Here is a 16,644-nt window from a genome sequence, read left to right as displayed (position 1 = left end):
TACACTAGGGTAGATTTGTTGAGTTTTTCTCGCTTGTGTTGGATGGTTATCCCTGAATCCATCAAGGTAAATAAAAATAAATAAAAGAAGAAATGAAAGGTCCGCGAAACTGAAAATCTGAAAGGGTGGTTTAGGCAAAAATGGATGAAATAATAAAAAGGGTAATTCGTTTTGATGTCATCGATATCATTGTAGGATTAATTTTTGTAAAAATAAAGCAGTCAAGATTCAAAATGATGAGTGGCCATATTTCTTCTCCAACAAAATAAGATATCCATTGTACCTTCTTTGGGCCAAAAGCAATACCTTCTTTCAAATTATCCTCTTACAAGGGTTAAGAGCATGATGAGATCACCTAAAGATACAATGATCAAAATGCAAAGAAAGTTCAATCAAAAGGTGAAAGAGTGTCAAAATCGAATAAATATTAAAAGAATGAAATATGAAAAAAGAGTTATAAAGCGGTGGCAATATGAAGGAAAATATACAACAACAAAAAAGTTGAAAAATGAGAAAAATGATCAAAGATAACATCATGGTGATAATCCTTATGTCAAAAATGAAAACCAACAAATATTTTATTTGGGCCTTTGTACCCTTTCTTTCTAAACCCTTTTAACCCCTGACTACATTACAAGCCTAATAAAGTCCACTTTGATTGAAAAATGATTGTTTTAGTTTTCATAAAGGTTAATCTGGTAATGAGATAACATGACTAACGATACAGTAGAAAAAAGACAAAAAGGAAAGTTGAAAGAAAAAATGAAGAAAAAAATGAAGAAAAAAAATAGATTCATATCCCTATATACCAAACTAGGACAACCTTGAGTGTCTCACGAGTGTCTCACTCTAACATTCATAAAATTTACCTTTAGAGAGGAGAGATCGTGAGAAACAACATACTTGCATGGTTGTTCGTCCTCTAAAATTTTCCAAATCTATCCTTGATACTTTTCACCAACCTGAGAAATCAAGCACGTGTGCACTAGTGTTACAAAGGAAGAGGGTCAAGCATTTAAGCATTATTATGAACATTAAACTTTAGAATTTGTGGCATCTCTCTTTTTTAGAAAAAGAAAAGAAGAAATCTAACACACATGGATATGATGATTTCAAAGAAAACAAATTGACTTTGTAAAAAAAAAAAGAGAAAAGGAAAATGAAGGAAAAAAATTAACATGCATCATGCATTCATGCTTTCATGCATATGACGGTTCCTACACCCCGACCTTAACATTGTGTTGTTTTAGAAAAATGGAAAAAAAAGAGAAAAACAAGTTTATTTTACTTCTCTAACTTGGATTTGAGCACAAATCATAAACATGCATTAACATATCACAAAAAAAAAATCCACATTAGAAATATCATAACATTTGTCATCATTGTCTTGTGTCATGCATTCTGAATATTTCAAAGAGTATCATTTCTACTTTTGCAAATCGAAATCATCTTCACTCATATGAATGGTTGTCGAATCTTCCTTTTTCAAAAAATGAAAAAAAAAATAGTAATATACCTAATTTTAATCATCATGGTTCTCTTGTGTCAGTCAAGGTTTCCACACCTTACCAAGGTTTCCACACCTTGCCAAGGTTTCTACACCTTGTTTCTTAGTGAGTCAAGGTTTCCACACCTTGCCAAGGTTTCCACACCTTGCCAATGTTTCTACACCTTGTTTCTAAGTGAGTCAAAGTTTCCATACCTTGTCAAGGTTTCCACACTTTGTTTCTATGTGAGTCAAGGTTTCCACACCTTGTCAAGGTTTCTACACCTTGTTTCTAACTGAGTCAAGGTTTCCACACCTTGTTTCTATATGAGTCAAGGTTTCCACACCTTGTTTTTTAGTGAGTCAAGGTTTTCACACCTTGACAAGGTGTCCTCACCTTGTTTCTATATGAGTCAAGGTTTCCACACCTTGCCAAGGTTTATACACCTTGTTTCTAACTAAGTCAAGGTTTCCACACCTTATTTCTATGTAAGTCAAGGTTTCCACATCTCTCCAAGGTTTCTAGACCTTGTTTCTATATGAGTCAAGGTTTCCACACCTTACCAAGGTTCCTACACCTTATAGCTACGTTAGTCAAGGTTTGTACACCTTGCCAAGGTTTTTACACCTTGCCAAGGTTTTTACACCTTGTTTCTATATGAGCCAAGGTTTCCACACCTTGCCAAGATTCTCACACCTTGTAGCTACGTTAGTCAAGGTTTCTACACCTTGTCAAGGTTTCTACACCTTCTTTCTAAGTTAGTCAAGGTTTCTACACATTGTTTCTATACTAGTCAAAGTTTTCACACATTGCCATCATTTTTTTTACATTTTTTTACGTTAAACAAGGTTCCCAAACCAATTCATCTGAGTCATCTATTTTGCTTCATATATATAACTTGGGGCAACTTTTTGGGTTTCTTATTATTTGTCCATGAACAAATATGAGTCTCTTTCATTCATGCATTCATAAAATTTAATTTGAATTTCACATGTAAATTTCATATTAGGGCCTTCTTTATCAAATGGTTACAAATTGTCGTTTCAATATCGGCCCTCTACGAGGTAATGGTCGAGTTCAGGTTTTCTTTTGGTATATCGGCCCTCTACGAGGCAATGGTCGAGTTCAGGTTTTCTTTTGGTATATCGGCCTTCTGCGAGACAATGGTCTAGTTCAGGTTTTCTTTTGGTATATCAGTCCTCTACGAGGCAATGGTCGAGTTCAGATTTTCTTTTGGTACATAAGACCCTCTGCGAGGCCATGGTCATTGATCTCTTAAAATGAAGGCCCTCTACGAGGCAATGGTCATTGATTTCTTATGTCACATCGGGACCCTCTACATGGTAATGATCATTAAGTTCCTCTCTTTCGGATATATTACCCTCTCCTTGGGAGTGGTCATGTCTATCTTTAACTATATTTGACTATTTTTCTCTTATTTTCTTCGATATTCCTTTCTAGAAACCAAACAAAATTAGTGTTTTTTATCTTTACTTATCTTTTACTATGATAATACGAAAATTTCACTTTCATATTATCTAGTGAAATCTAAGTAAAGAGGGGTAGCTGTCAACACCCAATTTCGTTCGGGTAAATGCATTTGTTTTGTTAAAAAAAAGAAATAAATAATAATAATAATAAACATATATATATATATATATATATATATATATATATAAAATAAAAAATATGTTTTTCATTGATGGTAGTTTTTTTAATTATATCATGAAAAAAAAAAAAGAACTAGAGAATCTAATTTATCACACCCTTTTCATGAGCCCAAATGTTTTGTAAATATTTTCACCCCCACTGTTTGCTATTTACACTCTTCACATGACATGTCAGAAAAGGACATCTTATAATTTCTGTTGTTAGAGAAAAGTATAATATTAAGAGCAATAATTTTTATAATAATTTGAATAAATATCTTGCATTTACGCTTATGTGATGTGTCTCATTGATTTGTCAGGCAGGGAAGATATTATTTTAATAATTAGAAGCAAATGTTCTCGATAATAATGTTTTTTAGAGAATTGTATGATTTTAATAGTTAAAAGAAAATATTCCTAGTCATAATTAGAATCAATTATACGAATAATATGTTATGATTTGATCACGATCTTTATGTGACGAAAAATATGATTCTAGTAATTACAAACAATATTTCGTTAATAATTATAATCAATACCGTGGATATTATGCAACGATTTAATTTCTATAATATGTTTCATTGTGACCAATTCCTTCCTCATATATTTTATTATAATTAAAGACTGGGATTTCAGTGGTACCCCAAGGTGCCTAAATAAGCACAAAACTTCTCCAATACAAGACGGAAAAAAAATTGAAAAACCTCTCTTCTTTTTTATTACCATAGCACACATGCAAAAGGGGTCACCTTACTATCCTTTAAGTCAATTTTGCTCTATTCGTGACCCTGACAGGTAAATTCTCTTTGCTTCTAATGTTATTCATATACTACTTAGACTCTCTCTTATAATATCAAATGTATGATCGATTGAGCTGTTGTATAACTAAATGTGTTTGGGGTTTGAACGTGATTTTGGTTTTGGGTTCGTCATTAATATACTTAACCCTTCTCTTTCCTTTTATTTGTGATGTCTTTATTTTGGTAATTGGAAAGGTTTTTCATAGGCTTTAATTCTTCTTTCTTTAAATATATAAATAATAAATAAAACAAAACAAAAAATTATGTCATTTCTTTTATATAAGTATTGAATACCACATCAAGTCTAGGACTTGCTTGGTAATCAAAACACTCATTCATACGTTTTTAATTCTTTTTTTTAATAATAATAATAAATAGAAATTATAAAATTATTTTTTTAATATCATGTCAAATCTCATATTTGCTTGATAACTAAGTCTTTTATCATGTGGAATCTCGGATTCTCTTGATATTAATAATATATATATATATATATATAATTCAGAAAATAATGATAACATCAAACAACAAATTTTTTTATAAAGAACTACGTTATCCCTAATTTTCCAAAATGGAAATACGTAGGAGCGAGATACAATCCTCGTCCGGCCAAAAAAATAAAAAAATAATTTTGTTTTTGATCTGTATTATTTTTGTGTGTGTTTTTTATTTTGTTTGATTTTTCGGGGAACAACAAATATTTTAAACATCAAATTCTATCTTGCACACTTAATTAAAGAGGGAGTCATCTTAAGACGGGTGTTGTGGGGTGCTAATATCTTCCCCACACGTAACCGACTCTCGAACCCAAATTTGGTTTCGAAGACCATTTTCTATTATGGTTTTTCTATAGTTTTCCATAATAAACTATAGTGGCGACTCCTCTGTACCTTTTTAAATTATTTTCATTGTCCTGTCGTGATCTTGGTTGCGACAGACCTAATTGTAACCTAAAAGGCAACACTAACTCAAAGTGTGACATTGAGAATTCTAAATAGGAGTTTAAAACAATGGAGGAGGGAGGTGAAATTGAAAATTTTTGATAAAAAAAAGTTTGGAATAAAGAAAGAAGTATGAATAAATGGAGAAGAGTTCAAGGATTGAAAAACTCCCTTTATATTTGTTTTAGCTAATATGGAGGAAATGGGAGGTGGATGCTCAATACTACCTCCTTGAACAAGAATTATTTTTCCTTTCTTTCTATTCTCTCAAAATCTCATTTTTCTCTCTTTTTTCCCTCTTCCATCTCTCTTCTCTTCTTACTTTCATAATCTCTTCTTTCATCTTCCTCTTTCCATTTTCTTTCTTTCTCCTATTTTTCTCATTGTACTTTCTCTCTTATCTTGTCTTCCTTTGTCTTTCTTTTATATTCTTCTCTTTTAGCTTCCAACTTCTTTTCTTTTTCTTTTGACTCTCTTAAATTTTTGTTCAAAAGTGTGAGTTTCTCATCCCTCCTTTTTTTTATCTCCCAATCAAGATATATTTCTCCATCTTCCTTTTTTAGAGAGCCATGTCACTACTCAAGTAGGTGGAGAAATACTCTCTATTGAGAATAAAGAAAATAGGGTTTGAGATTAATCTCCCTGGGTATAAACCACACATAGAGTAATCTATTTATAGTAGAGAGAGGTATAATTAAAAAGAGTAACTAAAAATAAATAGAGTAAAGAGAAGATATTGTTTGATATTGTGATTAACAATATCTCACAATATCTTAATAATATCAAACATTATCTAAGCAATATCTAACACTCCCCCTCAAGCTAAAGCATACAAATCGTATGTGCCAAGCTTGTTACAATATCTGCTAATTGATGACTTCAGTTAACAAACTCAGTTTTGATGTCTCTAGATATTATCTTTTTCCCGAATGAAATGACAATCAATCTTAATGTGTTTGGTCCTCTCATGAAAGACATGATTAGAGCTAATATGAAGAGCAACCTGATTGTCACACACAAGTGTCATTTGAGTAACATCTCCAAATTGTAACTCTCTAAGCAATTGCTTGAGCCAAACAAGTTCACAGGCAATTGAGGCCATAGCTCTATATTCTGCTTCTGACCTCGATCTTGCTACAACACTTTGTTTCTTACTTTTCCATGAGATCAAGTTACACTACAACAAAATTGCAAATTAGCGAGGGAAATTAGCGAGGGAATATACTTCTAACTAATTTCTTGCTAATTAGCAAGGGATCTACGACAAAATTATTTTGTAGCTAATTTGTGAGGGAAATTAGTGATGAAATTTATTTATCACCAATTTCTCACTATTTAGCGAAGGATTAGCGATAAAAAGATTTCTTAGCTAATTTGCGAGAGAAATTAGTGATAGAATATATTTCGCACTATTTAGCGAGGGATTAATGACAAAAAGAAATCATAGCTAATTTGTGAGGGAAATTAGCGAGGGAATATATTTCTCACTAATTTCTCGCTATTTAGCGAGGGATAAATTAATAACTTTATTATATTTTTATATCTTAGTTTATTAAAAGGTATATATTAATTAATTTATATTATTATATATTATTAGAAGAATATATTTTATTTAAAAAATTTTAAAAAATTGTCTATAAAAACATTATACCATTTCCTATTTTTAATAACTTTTTCTAGTTACGTATTGAATGTTACAAAATATAAATTTTACATACTTTAGTAACTTTTTCATTCAAACACTACAAAAAGATTATTATTTCGTGAGGGTTTATTCGAGCAGGTTATAAAAACCTTCCATAAATTAACATTATTAAATATGATTCTATTAGGTTGTCTAAATCTTAAAGTTAGTGGAGGTTTTAATTGTTTTTAGAAGAGGTCTACGACCTCCACAAATTATTCTATATTTTTTTTCACATTTTCCCTCCAAGGTTTTACACTATCCACTCACTCCATGCTTTCCCCAAATTCCCAAACCCTGCATTCATCTTCGTTTTATACTCCCAATGCTCGTCATTTCCCAGTGCTCTCAATTGAACTCCCTATCTCGTTTTAGAGTCATCAAATCGGCGTTCAGTGCTCATCATCGTTGGTCGGTGTTCAATGCTCGTCATCGTTGGTCGGTGTTCAGTGCTCGTCATCGCTCATCGGCACTCCTCATCGATCAATGCTCATCTCCTTCAAGGTACGAACTCTGTGAGTTGGATTGTCATATTGGTTCTATTGTAAAATTATAAATTAGGTTACCAAGTTAATAACTCAATTTGGATAATTCTTTTATTTGAATTCATTTGTGTTGGGTAATCATTAATTATATATATATATATATATATATATATATATATATATATATATAATATGACTAATGTGCATTCACGAAACATGTTAATCTTATAATGCTTAATTAGCTCATGTTCAAAATATTTCAATAGTAAATAATTTCTATCTTAGTTTTGCTCATAATTTTCACATATATTATTATTTTCCTCCCAATCATTTCTCAGGATGTACCCCTACTTGGTTGTAGGTGAAGTGAATGTTTGCTTGCCAAGTATCGTGATGTTTTCTCCAAAGGTGCCAAAATTGTCCAAATTAGAGTATGTAACTAGGTTTTGCTCTTAGTTGGATGCAAAAGTGAAATAGAAAAGGAAACCATGTCTATTGTATTTTTGGACCCACAAAATCAAGAAGTTTGTGGTTATAATTTTACTTTGCCTAAAGGGAGAGGAACAAGGCTTGCCCTCAGTGCAAAACCAGATAAGCGCCTAAAGGGTAAGTCTTCAACCAATTTTTACTTTTATGTCTCTGTTATATTACTTTCATGAGCTTATATATATTTAAGATTACTTAATAGTCTTCAACCAGATGTTGAGGTTTTGTGGAATGAGGCAAGATTTGAAGTCTAATCTTGTTTATAAGCAGGTTAGGAGTAAAGATTTTGTGCTCAACATGCTTTACTTTCTTCCTTATATAAGTCTTAGATAAGTTTATTTCTTCTCTTCCTTCAAATTTAGGGAAAATATAAATAATATGCAAATGCTAAATTTATAAATATACTAAATTATAAATAGGTTTCACTTATTATAGGTCCTATTTTGTCTGATATGATATGATTGATTATAAACACATATGCCTTCTTTACAAATGATTTAAATTAGTCAATTAGAATATTTAGAATCCATTGACGAGAAATACACATACACCTTACTATTTTCTGAGTAATGCTAATGCATCTTCGACTTGTGCTCATAATTCTGCTCCATTAGTTAAGATGCTAAAAACTTGTCATGCTGATAATCGATGGCTGAATTTCATTGCCATTGACTTTTATATGGTATTAAATTGCTTTAATATTGCATTGAATTAATTTTATTGTTTTATGGAAATACTTGCCAATGGTCACTTAACCTGCGGATGTGACAACATTGCCTATTGTAAGGTTAATTGCCAACTTCTCTTTCTATCTCACATCCATTAAAATGAAACAAAATCAAACTTATAACTTTGTTAATATATTCACACCAAAGTAATTTTCTATAATGACAAATATTTATTGTAGTGGGTTTAAAACTAAAAAGTAAGTATCAAACATTCTAAAATATTGATAAAATAGTAAGCCCGAAATTGAATATATTGTTTTAAGGAAAAGTTATAAATATATGCAGGAAAATCTTGCGTATTGGAACATGTGATGTGCCACCGACGTCTGCTCCCCCAGTCGTCGTTGTCAAAAAAGCATAGCCACTGACGGAGGAAGAACTTCATGGGGACACCCCTATCAAGTTGCTGAAATTTTTATGGGTAACATGACCACTTTCTTGATTTGGCTAAAACTTTATCAAATCGCATACTAACAACACTGCTTAATTTTTCAGAATTGGTTGCTAAGTTTGTATCATGACCAAGATTGAAAAGGCATCTTCAAAATACATTAGAGGAAGATTATAGTCCATGGAAACATTTGAGGATTTATTTATTTTTAATGAAAGGGTACTGTTTTCGTTTGTCAAGTTTCTAGACTATATATGTCTGGTTTCTAGGTAGCTACTACATGGACATAGCTTTCTATCATTTTGTGAAAAACTCTTTAGCTTATGCACCATTTCCTATTACAAAGTAAATATTAAGTAAGATATCTTCAATAAATTGTTCACTGGTTCTTCAAACTTGTTCATGTATTTTGATGATATTAGTATTGTAAAACAAGTAAATAGATTTGTCAATTAAACCTATGTAACCATTATTTTAATAGATTAGATAAAGGTCTTCTTTGACCTACATGTTTGTGAAGAAAATGTACTCATGAGGTTAAACTCAATAATAAGATAAATTATTTCCCTTTAATTAAACATTTTACAAAGATCGGATCAAGTGCTTGAAAACAATTTCAAAAACCATCATACTAATCTCGTCTTTTCTTATATGTTTTCTATTATCTTCTAAAATTAAGTTTTTTTTTAACTTAAGTTTAAACACTTATTCTATGATTTTTCTATTGTTGATTGTCTAAAATAAGAATGGCCATGATTTCTTATAAATTAGTTGGTAAGATTTATAATATTTTTACGTAATATTCATAATTAAATGTATTTTATAAAGGATAAAGATAATAAGAGCATGAAATATTTTGGCCTGATATAATTTGCTACGATTTTGGTTAGGATTAGTGAGGAATTTGCTATAATCATTTTGCTAGGGATTAGCGAGGGATTTGCTACAACCACTTTGTTAGGGGTTAACAAGGAATTTGCTACAAGTAAGTTGCTAGGGATTAGATGGGGATTTGCTACAACTAGTTTGCTAGGGATTAGCTAGGGATTTGCTACAACTAGTTTGCTAAGGATTAGCTAGAAATTTGCTACAACTAGTTTGCTAGGGATTGGCTAGGGATTAGCTACAACTACTTTGCTAGGGATTAGCTTGGAATTTGCTACAACTAGTTTGCTAGGAATTAGTTAGGGATTTGCTACAAACATTTTGCTAGGGATTAGCTCAGTATTTGCTACAACCATTTTGCTAGGGATTAGTTAGGGATTTGCTACAACTAGTTTGCTAGGGATTAGTTAGGGATTAGCTACATAGTAGTTTCCTAACTAATTAGCTACCTATATTTTAGCTACTGTTGAAGGTCCTTGTTGTTTCCTCGATATTTCCTAACTAATTAGCTATGATAAGGGATTAGCTAGGGAATGTTCCCTCACAAATATGGAATTTTGTTGTAGTGTTACCACCAATGGAGACACAATACCCAGATGTAGATCTTCTATCAGAATGGGATCCTGCCCAATCAGCATCTGAATAGTAAAAAACTTTTGTATGGTTATTAGAACCATATAACAATCTTTTTCTAGGAGATCTTTTAATATACTTCAAGATACAAATGATTGCATTCCAATGATCTTCACATGGGGAATTAAGAAATTGGCTTACCACACTAACTACAAAGGAAATGTCAGGACGAGTAACGGTAAGATAATTCAATTTCCCAACCAATCTTCTATACTACTCAGGATTAGATATAGGCTCCCCTTGATTTGGTAGAAGTTTAGTATTGGGATCCATGGGTGTATCAACAGACTTTGAACTCACTAACCCAATTTCCTCCAGAATATCCATGGCATACTTCCTTTGAGATATAACAATACCATCATTGGACTATGCCACCTCAATACCCATGAAATATCTGAGTTTGCCAAGATCTTTGGTCTGAAAATAGTAACAGAGATGTTGTTTCAACTAAGAGATGCCATGGTTGTTACTCCCTATAAGAACGATGTCATCAACATATACTATCAAGTAAACACATCCAGCACTCGAGTGTTGATAAAAGACAGAATGATCTGCTTCACACCGAGTCACACCAAATTGTTGAAAAACATTGCTAAACTTTCCAAACCAGGCCCTAGGAGATTGTTTTAGGCAATATAGGGATTTGCGAAGACGACACACCATTCCGGAAGACTCCCCTTGAGCAATAAACCCAACAGGTTGCTCCATATAGATTTCTTCGTGCAAATCACCATTGAGGAAAGCATTTTTAATATCTAGATGATAAAGAGGCCATTGTTGAAGAGCAGTCATGGCAATAAATAAATGAACAGAAGCCATCTTTGCCAAGGGGGAAAAGGTATCTCCATAATCCAACCCAAAAATTTGAGTATAACCTTTGGCCACAAGACGAGCTTTGAGGCAATCAATAGTACCATCAGATCCAACTTTGATAGCAAACACCTACCTGCAACCAACAATAGATTTCCCATATGATAACGGACCAGTTCCCAAGTTCTACTATTATGAAGAGCACTTAGTTCATTTGTCATGGTCCGACACCAACCAGAATGGGATAAAGCTTCACGGATAGTTTTTGGAATGGTCATAAAGGAAAGAAAGGAAAGACATGTATAAAAAGCTAATGACAATCGATGATAACTCAAACCATTATAATGGGGAGAGGGATTACGGGTAGAACGCATACATTTTCGAAGGGCAATAGGAAAGACTCAAGTGTTAGAGTAGAAGGAGACAGAGTAGTTAGCACTTGAGTGGAGTCACATGGTGGTGGTTGTGACCCGTTTTGACGACTATAAACCTGAATGGGTGGTGGAGGAGAAGCTGACTATCGAGCAAGAACTGATGGTGGAGGAGACACAGTAAGAGGGTCACAAAAAATAGGAACATTAAAGGTACTAGGAGTGTTGACAGGATTAGATGGAGACAGAGGTGAAGATTGACTCTTAAAATAAAGGTAGAACTCATCAAAGGTGATCTGTAGACACAAAATAACGATTAAGAAAAGGAGAAAAACATTTGTATCCTTTTTGTGATCTTGTAAACTCTAAGAAAACACACTTATGGGATCTAGGAGAAAGCTTGTCAAGACCAGGACTGAAATTATGAACAAAACATGTAAACCCGAAAACTCTTAGAGGTAAGGGATGAAGAGGTTCATGAGGGAATAAAATGGAATGAGGTATGTTATTCTTTAAAATCGTAGAAGACATGCGATTAATGAGATAACAGGTAGTAAGAATAGCATCACCCCAAAAATGTTCAGAAACCTCTCCATGAATTAAAAGAGTGCGAGTTGTTTCAATAAGATGTATATTTTTACATTCAGCTACACCATTTTGTTGAGGGGTATAAGCACAAAAAGTTTGATACAGAATACCGTGAGAAGTCATAAATTGTTTGAAAGAATAAGAAAGATATTCACAACCATTATCCCTATGCAAAACTCTAATAGAAACACCAAATTGGGTTTTAATTTCATTAAAAAAATATTGAAAGGTATGAAATAATTCCGAACGATTTTTCATCAAAAATAAGCAAGTACATCTAGAATAATCATCAATGAAAGTAACAAAGTATTGAAAACCTAAAGTAGACTTAACGCGGCTAGGACCCCAAATGTCAGAGTGAACCAAGGCAAAAGGGGACGAAGAATCACGTGTGACATTACGAGGAAAGGAAGTATGACTATGCTTGACACGACTCACACACCAAACAAGACAACTTGGACAAGGCAGGGACAAGCTGTTGTAACTTGGCAAGGCTTGGATGACCTAACTGAGCATGAAGAAGAGAGAGAGACTCCATAACTGCACCAACGTGTGTAGAGGGACGGAGATGATAAAGACTATTAGACTCACATCATGTGCCAACACTTGTTTCGAACTCCGGTCCTGTAAACACACAGAATTGTTGGTAAAATAAACAACACAATCAAGAGAACGAGTTAGACGACCGATGGACAACAAGTTAAAAGAGACCCAAGGACATAAAGAAAATTATTAATGGTTAAAGAAGGGAAAAGTTTAACAGTGCCAACACCATGAGATGAGACTCTAGAACCATCAACAAAAGATGTACTTGTGTGAGCGACAGATGCAGTGGAACTAGAAGACCCTTGATCCTTATACCATTTGAGAAATTTGTTGAACATAGTAGGTGTATCGGATGAAACCAAAGAAGGAGGAACCCCAGTAGACAAAGTTGGGGAAAATTGCTCTGAACAGTTGTAGCAGATCGAGGAGGACGACCATGTAATGCATAACACTTGTCAATCTTGTGATCTGGCTTGCCACAATGTTAACACTCATGTAATGCATAACACTTATCAATCTTATGACCAAGCTTGCCACAATGTTCACACTTAGGGCGTCATTTTCCCTATTTGCGAGATGCCAACATATAAGAGTCATCAATAAAAGCAGGTGTATCAGTGTTAGGTTGTTTTGGTACACACAAAAGAGTAGAGCAGGTCAAAGTCAAGGTGGGGACAACCAGGGAACCCAAAATATGATCACGAATATGTGAATATTTATTAGCAAGTTCGTGTAATGCTTTGAGCATGAAAAACTTTGAGCGTTGCTTGATCTCTGTGGCAACTTCAGGGGAAGGAGGCAATAACTCATTGAACTCATAAAAAAGAACATGAATTTTGACCATATAATCAGTCATAGAGGCTTCATGTTTAGAGGAAATAAGATTTGCAAATTTAGAACAGACATCACAAAGACGCTGAGTATCATTGGTGTATAATAACTTGGCATGCTCCCAGGTTTGAGCACATGTTTCATAGGAACGAAAAATTTGCTTTAATGAAGGATCAAGAGTACCCTTGAGAACCACACATAATTGAGCATCAATGGTTTCCCAACGGCCATCCATAGCAAGAGTGAGAGTAGGTGCTTTCGGGGCAAGATGATCAACATACCTTGACTCTTAAGCCATAATCGGATGTTTGATGAACATATGGCATAATTAGGGCCAGTTAACTTGTCAATGGATAAGTGTACATTAACATAGTTAGTGTATATGGACGGGTCAAACACACCATAAGAGATTTTAGAACTGGAAGAAGCAGCGAAAGACACCATGCATGAAGAGAAGAAATAGGAAAAAAAACTAAAAATACCAAAGAGGTCTGCTTGAATCAACAAGACCAGATCCAGAAATAGCAGGACGAGATAATTCTGGAGCAAGTGATCATTGTCGGAGACGTTGGGTGACGCACTGCCACGTGCGGCGGTGAAACAGGAAACGACGCATGAGGGAGCGTCATTGCTCCGATGGTGACGATTCTAGCGGCATTGATCCTTATACCTATTTATAGTAGAGAGGTACAATTAAAAAGAGTAACTAAAAATAAATAAAGTAAATAGAAGATATTGTTTGATATTGTGATTAACAATATCTAACAATATCTTAATAATATCAAACAATATCTAACACTCTTTATTCCTAGAGTGTCATGTGGCCACTCAAGAAGATGAAAAAATACTCTTTATTCTTAGAGTGACATGTGGCACTAAGAGAACACTCTTCAATGAGAGCATCACACATGGTCACTCTACCAAAGGTGATAAATCTCTTCCTTGGTTCAAAACCCTACACTACATGGCCTAAGATACAAGGCCTAAACATCTACGATTTTCAAAAATAAATTGCACCTAAGTCAGAGGTCTAAATGTGGCGTGCTTATATCAAATGAAAGCCCTTTATGTCTAGTTTCCAACACAAAAGGAATCAATGCATTTAGAGGTTTGTGGAGAAAGTTATGACCAAAATACTAAGCAAAGGTCAATGTTGTTGATTTCCGCTACATTAGGCGCGAGTTGTGCCTCTTGACAATTGCTGCATTGATTTTAAATTCTCTTCATACATCTCCTTCCATGATGAAACCTATCCTCAAGTATGCACTTGGGTATGGCTGGGGGTTTGCCATCACAACTAATGCAACAAATATTGTAGTAGAAAGATTATAAATGTTTCTTTTATAAATAAATTTTGTCTTTAGTTCAGAAAGTTTATCATGCTTAAACATTGCCTTGCACAACAACAACTTTGTACTAGGTCATTATACTCATCAAGCATTATATTTAACAAAGAAACAGTATTTATACCAAGAATCGTAAAAGTCTTATCAGAGCTAAAGTCACAAGCTAGTAAGCTCATAATTAAGGTAATCAAAATCATAACCATACAAAATTTGAAATAACACAATCTTCGCCAAACCACTCTAATTTTAGTATAAATCTCGTTGTTAGTATGTACATGTACAATTATCCAAACCTCGACTTCTAATTATTAAATGACAAAAGACTTCCAATTGGAGAGATTTTGTCTTAAAGGTCTGCTCAAGTTCATAATTGATGTGATCCCAATAAGCCTAAGCCCAAATGCATCAACAAGCTCAAGCCCACCTCGAGGCCCAATCACTAGAAGCATGATGAAGAAGATCTACATAGGCATCTCACAAGATGATCAAGTCAATCATGGGCTTTTCACTTTATTCACATGGGCCAAAGAAATCTACAAAATATGATTTGATGCATGGAAAGCCGAAGATTAGATTTAAATTGGGCCATTGTTTAGAGTTTGCTTTCAATAAAAAGCTAGAACACTTTTGGATCAATTGGGCTGAGCCCAATTTGCTCTCTTGGCCGAGAATCATTAGCTTCTCTACATTTGGATGCAAGCAAAGCATGAGCAAAGCAAGGAGCATGTGATGGTAGCATGGAGTGTGTCACTTTGGCAAGAAGAGTGTGACATGCCACTTGGCATCATCAAGATTCATCTCCTACATCACATGGTCTCCAATCAAGCTTCTCCTCCAAGCTACATTTGTATTTCATCTTTGTTGCATTTTCTTCTCATTTGGTCGGCCATGTGCCTATAAATAGAGCCATTCAACTATTGTAATGGTAACTCTTGAATTGCTAATAGATGCTAGTGTTGAGATCACTCCACACTGCTATTAATTTGAGAGCATACATGGCTAACCTTCTCCTTCATCTCCTCTAGCCACCTTCCACACCATAGCACCACTTTTACTCTTCATCTTCACCAAAAACCTCCATTGCCGAGAGCTCTTCTTGTTCATATCATCAATTTTGCTGCACCTCATCTTCTTCTTGTTGTCCTCCATGGATTTCATTCCAATTCTCCATCAAGGATGTCCATCAATTGGTATCTGGAGCCATCCAAGCCTTTGGTGCATCCATCCTCTTAGTTTGGGTAAGGTTCTTGGTCCATACTTGTTTGTTTTTTCAATTTCAGTCTTGTCTCTTCTTCTCCACTATTTTTCTTCAAGTTATGTTGTTTTCTTCATGTTCTTAGCTCTACACCGTTTGACATTGAGGCTACATGAATCTCCATTGATTCATCTTGTAGTACTCCTTGCTTCATTGGTGAAAATCTGTGTTAGCTTCCATTTTCGTTTTCTAGCACTTGTTCTTTGTTTCTTTGAGTTTTCTTCACTTTTATTCGGTGAATTCAGTTTTTCTTTGCATTTTATCATTCCAGATATGTTTAAGTCATGTTCTATGCTTTCTTTGTGCTATAATTAAACATTTCCACCGTTTAATTTCCTTGCTACTTGATTTGGTTGAGTTTTCGAGCCACATCTCACAACAAAAACACTACGATCCTTCATGGAAGTGTGTGGATGTTTAAGGCCTGAATTCTCACTATTTTTCATCCATTTCACTGATTGGATTCATGCTTTTGAGTGTCTAAGATGTTCTTTAATGTTCATGCTTGATTTTAGTTCATAATCAAGTTCTTTAGCAATGTTTTCCATAGAACATCTTCTCCAATTTCAGAGAGCAACTTTGCTCCAGTTTTCCCCTGTTTTTCAGTAAATCACTGCACGCACTGTTTTTGTTTTTGATTTATTGTGAGTAACTCAGTGCACCAAAATTCAATCTGATTTTTGCCTCATTTAGCTAACATCTAGAAGAAAAAGACAAAAAAAACAATC

Source organism: Vigna unguiculata, chromosome 6 (assembly GCF_004118075.2).
Source record: "Vigna unguiculata cultivar IT97K-499-35 chromosome 6, ASM411807v1, whole genome shotgun sequence".
NCBI classification, from domain to species: domain Eukaryota; kingdom Viridiplantae; phylum Streptophyta; class Magnoliopsida; order Fabales; family Fabaceae; genus Vigna; species Vigna unguiculata.
Note: the sequence above shows the minus strand (reverse complement) of the source record.